This window comes from Conger conger, chromosome 11, assembly GCF_963514075.1.
Source record: "Conger conger chromosome 11, fConCon1.1, whole genome shotgun sequence".
In the NCBI taxonomy this organism is placed as follows: Eukaryota; Metazoa; Chordata; class Actinopteri; order Anguilliformes; family Congridae; genus Conger; species Conger conger.
This window is the reverse complement of record NC_083770.1, coordinates 16,268,399-16,281,051: the sequence shown is the minus strand read 5'-3', so window position 1 is coordinate 16,281,051 and position 12,653 is coordinate 16,268,399. Positions and strand designations below refer to the sequence as shown.

Sequence of the window (12,653 nt, the reverse complement as noted above, 5' to 3'; positions counted from 1 at the left end):
ACTTCAGTTTTTTTTTTCACACGGAGTCTGGAGTCAATGGAGTCTGAGTTTTATTGGCCTACAATTGACTTCCTCTTCAGTAGGAGTCAGCCACTGTTTGCTTGGCCTTGAGTTTTCTAGAATGTTTTATCACACATTTTATCACACTGCTTAAAACAAAAATCTTTTGGACAGTACTCATAAACATTTTTTTAAATGAAATTGTATGAAAGCAACACTTGCTGACATTTCCTAAACTGATTTTAGAACAAAAAGCATTGCAGTATATCCTTATTAGAGAGAGAGAGAAGGAGAGAGAGCAACATTTAACTGTAACAAAAACCAGCAAGATGGTCCCACAGGACAATTCTTGCTTGAAATCGTTTCCAAAACTTTTTGTACAACAGTAGTACTACTTTTGTTCAAGTACTCATTCTACACACATACTGTATAACTATTAAAAGCTGGGTGGGCCTTATTGTACCCATGCTCCTCTCTTGACCTCTCTGTGGAAAGCACATTGTGTAGTAAATCCCAGGTAATGTTTCCTGGAAACGTGTTTCACATTTGCAAGTAACTCCTGAAGTATTTCACACAGCTTATTTTTAACTAATAAAGAAAACTCAACTCAAATTTCAAAAGCCATGTTTTCAAGAGTGCCTCAAAGGCCAAGAAAGTGCAGAAGTACAAGTTTGTATCGTGGGAAAGGCAAATGCCAAGTTGCAGATCAGCTGATTGATTAATAAAAAATGGCCATTGGCAACAACACTGGGCAGGGGTTATTTCCCAAAAACATCTCTGGGAAAAAATATGGAAATAATGGAAAATATTTCCTATAAAGAAGCAAGTAGACAACAAACTAACAGAATATCTTCAGCACAGCAAACAAAGACATGAGCAGTGTTCGTTCTGTGAATGTAAAAGTGCCCGTAAACAGACTTATCATTTTCATGTGAAACATTTGATGTTCCCAAAAGTGCTATCAGTAAATTTTTTCTGGCAGTGGTGATGACTGTTCAGTACTCTGTAATTTCCTGCCATTGAGTCTCCCATTTCCAGCTACATGCTATTCATTAAACCCAGCCTGCCCAACCCTGTTCCTGGAGATCTACCTTCCTTTTTTTTCCATGAGCATCCTGCTTTTTCCACGAGTGGCTGCTGCCGGGTCCAAAGTTCACCTCCGTGTTTGTTCGAACCAGGGTTGTGCGGTACCTGTGGTACGTTCCGCACCTGTCACAGGTGTTTTACACAGTCATTCTCACACCTGCCTTACCTGGGACCGCCCTTTGAGCTGCTGCCACCGGCCCCCATGCTGTTTCTATCACTAGAGGCTGTACCTGACTGCTCACCTGATTCTGGAGCCCGGGACCACCTGTGGGTGTGTGCGTGCCTGTGTTTGTGGGTTTTTAACAAGCTGCCTTGGTCTATTGAGACGAAGAGCGACATCGGAGACTCTGTTGGTAGTTACTGTGAAAGGTGTTACATCGTCACCTGGCTGCAAAGTTTTAGCTTCCCTCCCGTGCTCCACCCATTGTTCTATGGGCAACAGCGATTTCCCCGAGGGCTCAGTCGTATTTCAGAGGGAGTGACACGGCGCGACTCGACTCCAGGTACGTCAAGCTTTCATTTCAGATTTCAATTTTCTCTCAGAACTGCTTATTTGGCAATAATTACAATGTAATGCCACCGTCTCATTCCCTATAGATATTTTCTTTCCAAATCAATGTAGAGGTTATTGTATTTACTATTCAACAGTGTGAAGTGAATAAATAGTTGAAATGTCCTGCTTAGTAAACTATGTTGGATTTTCTAAAGTAAAGTAAAAAATGTAAATATACAAAAACACATCTGTTATTTTCCCTACACACTTTTGTTCATTATTCATCTTAAATGCTGGTTATTCTGTAAATATCTGATTTTGAAATGAAATGCTAAAGCTGGCCTTGGTGGTGCATTAGTTTGAGTCATGGTCATTCTTTTGGGGGTGATGTCAGTGTTTTTGGAGTTTGGACAGGATGTCACGGTGACTCAGCAGGAAGTAGAGATTTGCAGGCCTGTGACCTCATAGGTTGTCTCAGTTAGGTCTGTGGACTGGCAATGTTTATTTTTTGTGTGTTAGTATAAAATAACTCATTTGAGATTTCCAAATATTCATTTTCTAAAAGATTTAATTTTACAGAGACATTTTTGTATTTAATTTAAAAAAGTAACATTACTGTAATATTACTGCAAGCAATTGACTACATTTTACATAAAAACTTGATCAAGGCTGTCTGAGATCAGAAGCAAGGAGCCTGCAGAAGAACTGTGGCAAGTTCTCCAACATGCTTGGAACAACCTCCCTGCTGATTGTCTTATAGAACTGCAGGACAGCGTTGGCTCAGAGAAGTGATGCAGTTTTAATGGCGAAGGGTGGTCACAAAAAATATTGATTTGATTCAGTTTTGAACTATTCTGCCAAATTACTAAAATGTAGTGTAAAATGTATAGTACGTTTATTTAGGACCTTTCATGGAATTATGTTTGAAAATCTTATCTGTACAGAATATTATACAGGTGCCTAAGACTTTTGCACAGTACTGTATAATTGTCATATTTTAAGATATTTGTGTCAGGGTAATTATCTTCCTGAACAACGGCATAAAAGAGAAAAGCAGAGAAGCTTGGTCTCTCGCCGAAGAGACCATTTACCTGTCTGAGGAAAGGAACAGTTGCCCAGAGACTCCTCAATGCAGCAATCGGTTCTCACAGAATGATCCTTTTTGCTTTTTCCAGTGCCATCATGGCCGGAATTTTAATCTAGTAAATCTATTCCACCATTTTAGGAAACTATGGATTAGTTGCATTTAAAATGTCCACTCTGGAATGGAACACAATTATTTTAAATGCTCGATTGTGGTTTCCCCTCAAGGATGAAAGTGAACTGAAACATCCTGGTTTGACCTGCAAGGAGCTTCTTTTTGAGTAAAATGCAGTTTATGGGGGACATAGAACTATCCCAAATGAAACCTGTTCAATATTCATGGTTTTGTTCAGTTCAGCATCTTTAATGTCCTAAAAGGGCAATTTGTGTATACTGTAGCTGTAAAGTATGTTATTGTATGTTAAGTATTGTGCTTGTTTCAAGTTTCATTACAATGATTGACAGGCATCTGTTTGCATCTGAGAGATGTAAACTTTAGCATGAATATAGAGACAACAAACCACAGTGTTTGGTGCATATGAATGAGTTTAGCAGAGCCCTGGTGAGAATACATTACAGGTATGTTAGTGGGGTTTTTCCAGATGAAAATTATTTTCCAATTTGGTGTTAATGGATTAAATCATCATTTACCTTAAACTAAATTCAAATGAGTATTTTCTCCTTGTAATAACAGCTCGGTAGATTCCCCAAATATACTCACCAAACTGTGTCTGCGGAAAAAATTATGAATCAAGAACAAACTGAGTCCAAGACACAATGTGTTTTAAGGGCAAATAGGACTTTACAGTATTTCATAGTGTTTTGTAAAAAAACAAAAAAAAAAACATAGTTTAACAAGGCTCTGTAGAAAGTGAGCTGAAAACGCTGGTGTGAGATCATCCATTTTCCCTTCCTTGTTTACTTAGTCAAATGTGCTCATACTGTAAAAACACACTGTACTGTCTCTGGCACTTCTACAACTGATAAGACCTAGAGCCACTCTGCATTACTCATTTTCTCAACTGCAACCTGACTGATGATTAACTATTCGTCCCAGCTTAGTAAATCACTGTATATAAGAGATTCTGCTAAATTAATGTTTAAAGGAAAAATGGCTGGATTGGGGCATTTGTGGACTGTTTTTCATGATCTATGGTGGGCCCATCTGTGAAACCAATGTTCTTTGTGTCTGTGTTGTGGGGCTTTGAGGCTCTGTGGGGCTTTGAGGCTCGAGGCAAAACAACTCAAATGCAATGTGTCCCGTCTCATGGATTTTATCACCCAAAACACCTGCCTACTAACACAGGCCTCTTTCCAGTCAGGAAGTTGATTTAAGGTCACAAATGGGCGAGGCAGGAGCCAATCGTAGCTCCCCCTGCGGTGCCAACGGGCGCAGTCAGCGCTGAGCCGTTTCAAACCAGACAGTGGGGCCCGTCTGTGCGTTAAAACAGCGTCTTAACGAGATGAGCCACCCAGCAGCCTTCACCGTCTCTGCTTCACGACTGGTGCTTCACACCTGGCGCTTCACCCTTCACACTCTGTGTTATGAGTGTTGAGTTTCCTATGTTCATAAGCTAGCGCTGTCGCGCAGTATGTAGCCTGCTGTGCTCTTACCGGGGACTGCCAACAACACGTGCGGGAGAAGGCTCGGCGACGGCAATTACCGTAAACACAGTGACAGGTACAAATGAGATGTTCGGAGAGATTCGCCCCAGGGACCTCGCAGGCTCAGGAAGAGTGCATTATATCCTGCCCATGAGGATCTGCGTGCGTCTGTGTGTGTGTGTGTGTGTGTGTGTGTGTGTGTGTTTGTGTGCCCATGTGTTTATGTCTGTGTGTTTGTGTGCACTGTGCGTGTATGTTTGTGCATGCATGTGTGTGTGTGTGTGTGTGTGTGTATGCGTGTGTGTGTACATGTATGTGGGTGGTGTGCACTGTGCATGTGTGTACGTGTGTCTGTGTTGGTGTGCAGCACAGTATGTGAATTGCAGGAAAGGAGACTAACATCTGCAACCAATTATCAAGAATTTGTCTGGGTGTATTGTGTGTGTGTCCGCATATATCCCTGTGTATGTTTGAGTGTAAGAGTGAAGGAGGAAAAACGTGTGTGTGTGTGTACTGTATATGCGTTTACATGTGTGTGTGTGCGTGTGCATGCATGCGTGTGTGTGTGTGCATCCCTGTGTGCTTTTGTGTGTGCTTGCATGCATGCGGTGAGTGCATCCCTGTGTGTGTGAGTCAGTGTGTGTGTGTGTGTGCGTGCGTGTGTGCGTGTGTGTACATCCCTTTGTGTGTGTGTGAATCCCTGTGTGCTTTTGTGTGTGTGTGCATCCCTGTGTGCTTTTGTGTGTGCGTGCATGCGTGCATGCATGCGGCGTGTGCATCCCTGTGTGTGTGAGTCAGTGTGTGTGTGTGTGTGTGCGTGCGTGTGTGCATGTGTGTGTACATCCCTTTGTGTGTGTGTGCGTGTGTGTGTACATGTGATTAGAGGGTGAGAGTTACTCCAAGTCGCTCTAAAATGCACTGGACTTTCAGTAAGTGAGAGTGATGGAAAAATAAAAATAAATCTGCTTCATTTTAGCCAGCACAGGAAACAGCTTCTGAGACTAAACATAGGAGAACCTGAAAAGAAGAGGAAGGGTGTGAGGAAGGAGAGGAGAAGAGAGGAGAGGTGCAGTACCACAGCTGGTTTGTCAGGCTGGTGAATGGGGTGAGTGGCAGAGTGGTGTGTGTGTGTGTGTGTGTGTGTTTGGGTTGGGTGGGAGGCTATCGGGAGGACCGCCCTGCTTGCTTGTTTATCTTCTGAGTGTGCGATTGAATAAGCACCCTGAGTCCCAGGCTCACTTCCTTTTCTACTGAGAGAGAGAGAGAGAGAGAGAGAAAGAGAGAGAGAGAGGGAGCGAGTGAGGGGGTGGGAGGTACTGGGAAGTGTTTGTAGGTAGTTCAGTTTTTCATTCTGAGAGGCTAGGACTGGTTGCGGGAACACGGACTGTTTGAGTCAAAGCCGGTAAGAGTTAACGTTCAGTTCTTCAGCGTGAAAAGTGTGCGGAGGACAGTGGGGCTAAAGAGGCAGAGGGGGAAGGGGTGGTGGGAACGTTTCTCAGGAATCTGGGAAAGCTGTGGGAAGTCCCCTCGCCTGCAGTCCGATTGTCCGATGTTTCATACGTGGAGCTGCTTGCCGCTGGGAAGGGGTGTGGTGGGGAGCTAGCACAGGGGCAGAGTGAAATCTGAGTAAAAGCACAGGAAGAGAAGTGCATGCCTGTCTGTTGGCGAACGGGGGCCGGGGGGGCACAGGGGGACCCCTTAAATGCGCCAGTGGAAAGAGTGAGCGCTGGGTTCTGAGAAAAGTCTCACACATGCTTTCGTTTGAGAGCCCCCAAAGTGGAGGACGTTTTTTCCATTTACTGTTTAGCGTCTATTGCTCTTTTTCTGCTGCTTTCTCTCGTGCGGTGTTGGTTTTTTTCCTCTGAGCTTTTAAATCGCGAATCACTTTTTATACCAGGGAGAAAGGTTTCAGCGTAGTTACATGTCCAGTGTTCAGTTACCGCTCTTACAGAGTGTATGTGAGTCCATGAGGGAATCTGTTTTAGAGTTGACTTGATGCGGAACATGCTGCTGGTTGCCCCTCCCACTCCGGATGACACGGCTGTCTGGTTGTGACTGCTCTCTATCTGATGTGAAAATCTCTTTCATCACCTCTCCAGTGAGCTTGAGTTAATGCACTACCGGATGAGCAATGCTTAAGTGTATGCTTGCGGTTGCTTTCTTGAAAGATATTTATAAAATAAAAAATAGGATTTTATCGTCAATAAAAAAGTCTTGTGTCCTTCCCCTTGTTTCAGTTTTACTAGAAAGTTGGTGTGCGAAGGTGACTTCCCAAAGACGTTCACAGATTCACAAATCTGTCGGACATTTTGATCAGAAATGATAGACGACAATGATGAAGTGATGATGATTATGGTGAAGGAAGATGAGGATGAAGATATGGAGTATGATGATAATGAGGTTGAGGGAGAATAGGATGGCAATGATGATGATGGTGTTCAAAAAGAAGATGATGTAGACTATGACGAGGAAGAAGAAGATGATGATGAGAAAGATGATTATGAACATGAAGTTGAGGGAGAATAAGGTGACAATGATGATGATGGTGTTCAACATGAAGATGATGTAGACTATGACGAAGAAGAAGAAGATGATAAGGATCATGAAGATGGTGTTGAGGAAGAGGATTGATTATGATGACAGCAGAGCTGTCTGTCAATGGGAGTTAGTCTGGTATATCAGAATCCCCAGCTATGAGGAAGCTTACTCCACTGGTGTATGGACACCTCTCATCCCGTCTGTCTGTCTGTCAGTCTGTCTGTAAGATAAAACACACTCACTGCGGGTCTGACTTTAACAAAGTAACAGGAAGAAGCAGCAGCAGGTTTTATTGGTGTTTTCGTGGTTGCAGACAAGAGGCAGATCTGGCTTGTGTCTGACTATAAGCTCAAATATGTTTACAGAACAATAGCCTGTCTCCAGGTCTCTCATAAAAATCGATCTCAGTTAAATCCTGCTATTTGTGTTCATGAAATAGGAATATTCTGAAAACCTTCCTTTGAAGCGCCATCACTGGCCCCTTTATTTTCTGGAATTAGCTTTCACTAGTGTTTTTATTTACATCAGCAATGTTTGTTTCCCTGCTTTCCTCCCTCTTTGCTCTGTCTGCTCTCTCTCTCTCACTCTCTCTCCCCATGTATTAAATGTGCGCACATTTTCATGATTTCCCCCCTTTGTAAATACCGTGCCTTCCCAGACTTACGACGCTTCACCATCTAACCTGGTACAGTGACCTGGGGCTTTGTGCCTGCGTCTGCCCGGCATTCAGCAGCAGTATCGGCCCAACACACGCGCTCATTGTGACCCTGAATAGCCACCGGCGGCTATTGTGCCCTCCGCCCGATCATCGCATCCACCGTGAAAGCAGCTCCCCTGCCTACCGAGGAACCGCATCAATAATGCAGTGACCGTATTCAACGCTCTATTCTTCCCGCCAGAGAAATAGTTACACGGCTGAGCTGATCCTTATTTATCCATGAATAATTCATCGGCTAATTAACCTCGTTGATTTGTCACATAAACTGAGAATGGCAGTGTTCAGCGTGCAAATTCACGAACGTTTATTTTTTTTTTGGCTCATGTTTTTCTCCATTTTGTTCAAAATCACACCCCGTCCTGTTGATATCTGCACAATGCAAAGTGACATTAATAGAAAGGGGAAGTTGCCTTTTGTTGAAAAGGTGGAGATTTTTTGCGGACATTTTTAATAACTTCCACGAATACAGGAGATTATAATGAAACGGAGGCAGGATACAGTGTTTGGGGGAGCCTTCCTATCGCCCAAAGGAAAAGCAGCATGTTTGGGTGTGATTTCATTCCGCTGTGTATGAGCAGATCTTTCTCTGGTCCGGTCACACAGCTCCCTGGTTAAAATGATGAAATCTGTGAGACATCGTAGTGAGACATTTTACTAGGAGTCTGTGAGACATCGTAGTGAGACATTTTATGAGGAGTCTGTGAGACATCGTAGTGAGACATTTTACTAGGAGTCTGTGAGACATCGTAGTGAGACATTTTACTAGGAGTCTGTGAGACATCGTAGTGAGACATTTTACGAGGAGTCTGTGAGACATTGTATTGAGACATTTTACTAGGAGTCTGTGAGACATTGTATTGAGACATTTTACGAGGAGTCTGTGAGACATTGTATTGAGACATTTTACTAGGAGTCTGTGAGGCATTGTATTGAGACATTTTACTAGGAGTCTGTGAGGCATTGTATTGAGACATTTTACTAGGAGTCTGTGAGACATTGTATTGAGACATTTTACTAGGAGTCTGTGAGACATCGTAGTGAGACATTTTACTAGGAGTCTGTGAGACATCGTAGTGAGACATTTTACTAGGAGTCTGTGAGACATTGTATTGAGACATTTTACTAGGAGTCTGTGAGACATCATAGTGAGACATTTTACTAGGGGTCTGTGAGACATTGTATTGAGACATTTTACTAGGAGTCTGTGAGACATTGTATTGAGACATTTTACTAGGAGTCTGTGAGACATTGTATTGAGAGTGATTCTGTTGGACTCGTCCCAGGCAGTGAGGACCACAGCTAAAATGGAAAGAGAATGAACATGTCATTTGCTTTCAGGTTTTTCAGGGAAATTGTTGTTCCTCTTTGTTTGCTGTTTCATGTTTTTGATTTCTTACCTTCTCCCTGATTGTTGAATGAAATGCAGCACTATACTGTAATTATGTGGACTTACATAATGGAAAATTTTAAGCAAAATATATTTTGCAACAGTATACTGTATATCTTTGAAACATATCATGGAATCATGGAACTGCAATTATTTGCCTATATATTGTGAAGTGTTGCCATATCTTATTTTTGTCTTGAATTTGCTTTATTTCAAGAAATTGCTTTCTGTTCCATGTCCACGTTTTAAAAAATATATACCGTAACACTGGTCAAATCAGACGATACCACCTTATTGCTATGAAGCATCCAGCCCCAGTCCGGTTTCCTGGGTTTCTGACTGTGTTTTCGGAGTCAGGGCCTGTGGCCTACCTCACGCTGCCATGCGTGCCCGGGTCTGACAGGACCAGAATTAGCATGGTGATACGCACGCCCTTATCTGCCCCCGCTGGAAGGTGTGTAGTTGATGTCAGATGATAACCAGGATGCCAGCTCTGGGCTCGCTTCCGTATAAGGGCTGCCGTGCCCTGAGGTGGAGGGGGCTGGATAGTGTTTGGAAGTGGATCTGCTCGAGACTCTTATCATACTTTGTTAGAGGCCTCTCGAAATGGCCTGGCCATGCACAACAGCCTCACCCATCCTATTACATTACATTACATTACATAACATTACTGGCATTTTGCAGACGCTCTTATCCAGAGCGACGTACAGTTGATTAGACTAAGCAGGAGATGATCCTCCCCTGGAGCAATGAAGGATTAAGGTCCTTGCTCAAAGGCCCAACGGCTGTGCGGATCTTATTGTGGCTAGACCGGAATTAGAGCCACCAACCTTGCATGTCCCAGTCATTTACCTCAACCACTACGCTACAGGCCGCCCCGCCCCACTCCACACACCCAACTCCACACACCCAAATTCTGCTCCCCTGTCACCCACAAGGCTTTCAGCTAGAGCTCAGAGGGCTTCCAAAGGGTAGCTCTGGATCATTCAGGGGTGTCCAATGACTGCTTTGGATGCTTCCCCAGTAGTAGATGAGAAGCCAAATAAAACAGTTCCCAGATCATTTAGATGCTCACTGTCCAATGTTTGATGTACGATTGTTTGTGTGTGTGTATGTGTGTGTGTCTGTGAGAGAGAGAGAGATAGATAGAGTGTATCCATTATAGGGAGATTCATACCCAAGCCTGTATTTGTATTGTATATGCGTGTTCATATGCACAGATTAATCATATTTCCATAGCAGCCTGTTGAGATGACAGTTTTGCTTCCTGTATCAGGTCCTGCAGAGACTTTGGAGGTGTTGATATGGTGCAGGAACAATGATAGCTCTGTTCCAACACATGGTGCCAGATAGAAACAAGAAACATTAAACCTCTCTTAAGTATTTTTGCGTTCTTTATTAACTTGTTTGATAGTGTAGAAGCCAGTGTACTCCTCCTCATCACTGCCTGTGATGTGTACCATTGGAAATACGGAGAACTGTCATTTGTTTGTACATTGTGCCTAAGTCCGTACCCAAGTTGTCTTCTAAAATGATTGACAGCAAATAAATATACACCTAAAAGACATGAAAGTAAAACTGCACCTGGACATAGCCTCTTACTTTTTATTGTCAACAGCAACACATTGTTCATCAGAGAGAGAGAGAGAGAGACTAACCTCATCCGATAACAATAAAGGAAAACACATACACAACCCCCCCCCCCCCAAACAAAAACCCCCCAAAACCCCAAAAAAAACAAAAAGGAAAGAAAAAACAGTTTGGCTGGATTTCAGCTTCGTAAGTGTCTGGAAATAGCAGCCGTGTGCGATTAGATGACTGAGTAAGCATTAACCCTTCAGCACTCAAATCAGGAGCCAACCCTGTGTTTCAATCTTACCTGCTTTGTCTGGGTGACACTAGTAAAAGCACTGATCTGTAATCAGGTGGAGGTGGTTTGGGTAGTGGTTGGAAAATGATGTGGACAAATATAGAGGCAAGTTTGGATCATGCAGACACACCATAAGGGTGGTCAGGGTTTATTTAAAAGTTTATGTGTCTTAATTGTTGTCAATAATACAGTCAGAACAGAGTTTTTTGTGTGAACTATCATAGGCTAAGGTTAATGCAAACTAATACTAGCTTGCCGGGAGCAACGTGTCTCCCGGTCTTGACGGGTTAGCTTCCTGACACATACCCACTCTCACCCAGAGAGAGAACGAGAGAGAGTGGGAGAAGAAGAACGGAGAGAGGAGGACAGAGAGAGTGACATAGAATGAGGGGATACAGTGAGAGGGAGAACTGTTGATTGTAAATGAGGAAGGTGCTTCATTCTTTATGGTATGGCACAGAATGAGGTGTCACCCGACCGCAATAACACCACGAGACAGGAAGTTGATTCAGTAAAGCAGTTTTCTCTGAATTTACTGTACCCTCCAACTGCAATGCAAGTGAGGTGGGCGGAAAGGGGAGGGGGGAGTCTTACGGTACGTTGGTCACATGACACGGTACGTTGTTTCAAATTAAATTGAAACAAAACCAGATAAAACATTCAGAAAAATGTTTCCTCCCAAGAGGCACTGATCATTTTGTTGTGTACACAACCCTGCTATAAAATCCAGCTCTGACCAGCGGGGAATTACGAGCTACCATCTGTTAAAAGCCTAGCTTGAGCAGTTTTTTTCAGCGGGGCACTTGAAGTGCAGCTCTACAGGTGATCTTGCGGGTGCTCGATTTACCAGCGGGCCTCTGATGTCAGCCTCCCAGCCTTGGGTGACAGTACAGTCCATTGTGCAGGGCTATGCTGGGCTGCCAGCACTGGCCAGGTCCGGATTTGAAACCAGACCGCGGGGCCCATCCGTGCCCTAGGACAATGGCTGAACAGGAGCCCCTGCCCAGAAAGTCTTAAATGCAGACATTTAGCCTGGGAGTTAATGGCGCGGCTAATTTCCCTCGATGAAGGACCGCCACCATTCCTTCCCCTTTTAAAGTTCTGCTTTCCAACCACGCCAGGGACTGGGGTGCGGCTCCAACACTTTTATAGGGAGGCCTGCTCTAGCGCTGCCGGCCAGAACAGTGCATTACGACTCTTTATGTAAACATGCTGTTTATAACTTCAGCTCTGCCTGTAGCGTCTAGGAGAAGCAGTTCATATCGGGCGCAAGGCAAAACTGACGTTAAATCAGCTTTATGGAACGCCTCAGTGTTACTTGAAAATGTAACTTGTCCTCACAGTTCATGTGTTCTCATACTGTATATACATAGTTTAAGGCGATGAGATAATATTTCATAATAACACAAAAAAAGAGTCACAAACAAAACCACACCGTCATTTGGCAGATGTCATTTCCACATAGAATACATTGTCCAACTGGACATTTATTAGGTGGTGAAAGCAAGCCAAGTTAAGTATCTTGCTCGAGGGTATAGTATCTGTCCTCCACCTGGGATAGGATCCAGTTCTTAAACCAAACCATCCGATTTACTCTTCCCTGTAGAACTTGTGTCTGAGAATCTCGGATAGTTCTTGGCTCTGGTGAGATTTCAGCTCTCTCTTTCTCTCGCACCCCTCTTTCTGTACCTCCCTCCCCCTCATTCTCTGTCTGCCTTTTAAAACATATTTAACCACATGTGTTCAGTTTCCTTAAATAGGAGCTTGTGAGGTAATCGTGGGATATGAGCCAGCTGGGAGGGAATCAGAATCGCCATTTTCCTCCACTAACTCAGGACAGTACTATGTACAAAGAAAAGACACATTTTCCTCC

General features: G+C 43.5%; 1 protein-coding gene across 1 annotated transcript in view; it reads left to right on the top strand.

Moving 5' to 3' along the window:
* Nucleotides 1-5,551: 5,551 nt before the first annotated feature.
* The window catches only part of LOC133140471 (probable phospholipid-transporting ATPase IM), a 35,007-nt gene continuing 27,905 nt past the window's right edge, over nt 5,552-12,653 (top strand). Inside the window, exon 1 of the mRNA XM_061260459.1 lies at nt 5,552-5,669. The gene's annotated coding sequence lies outside the window, so the exon portion shown is untranslated. The remainder of the gene's footprint in view (nt 5,670-12,653) is intronic.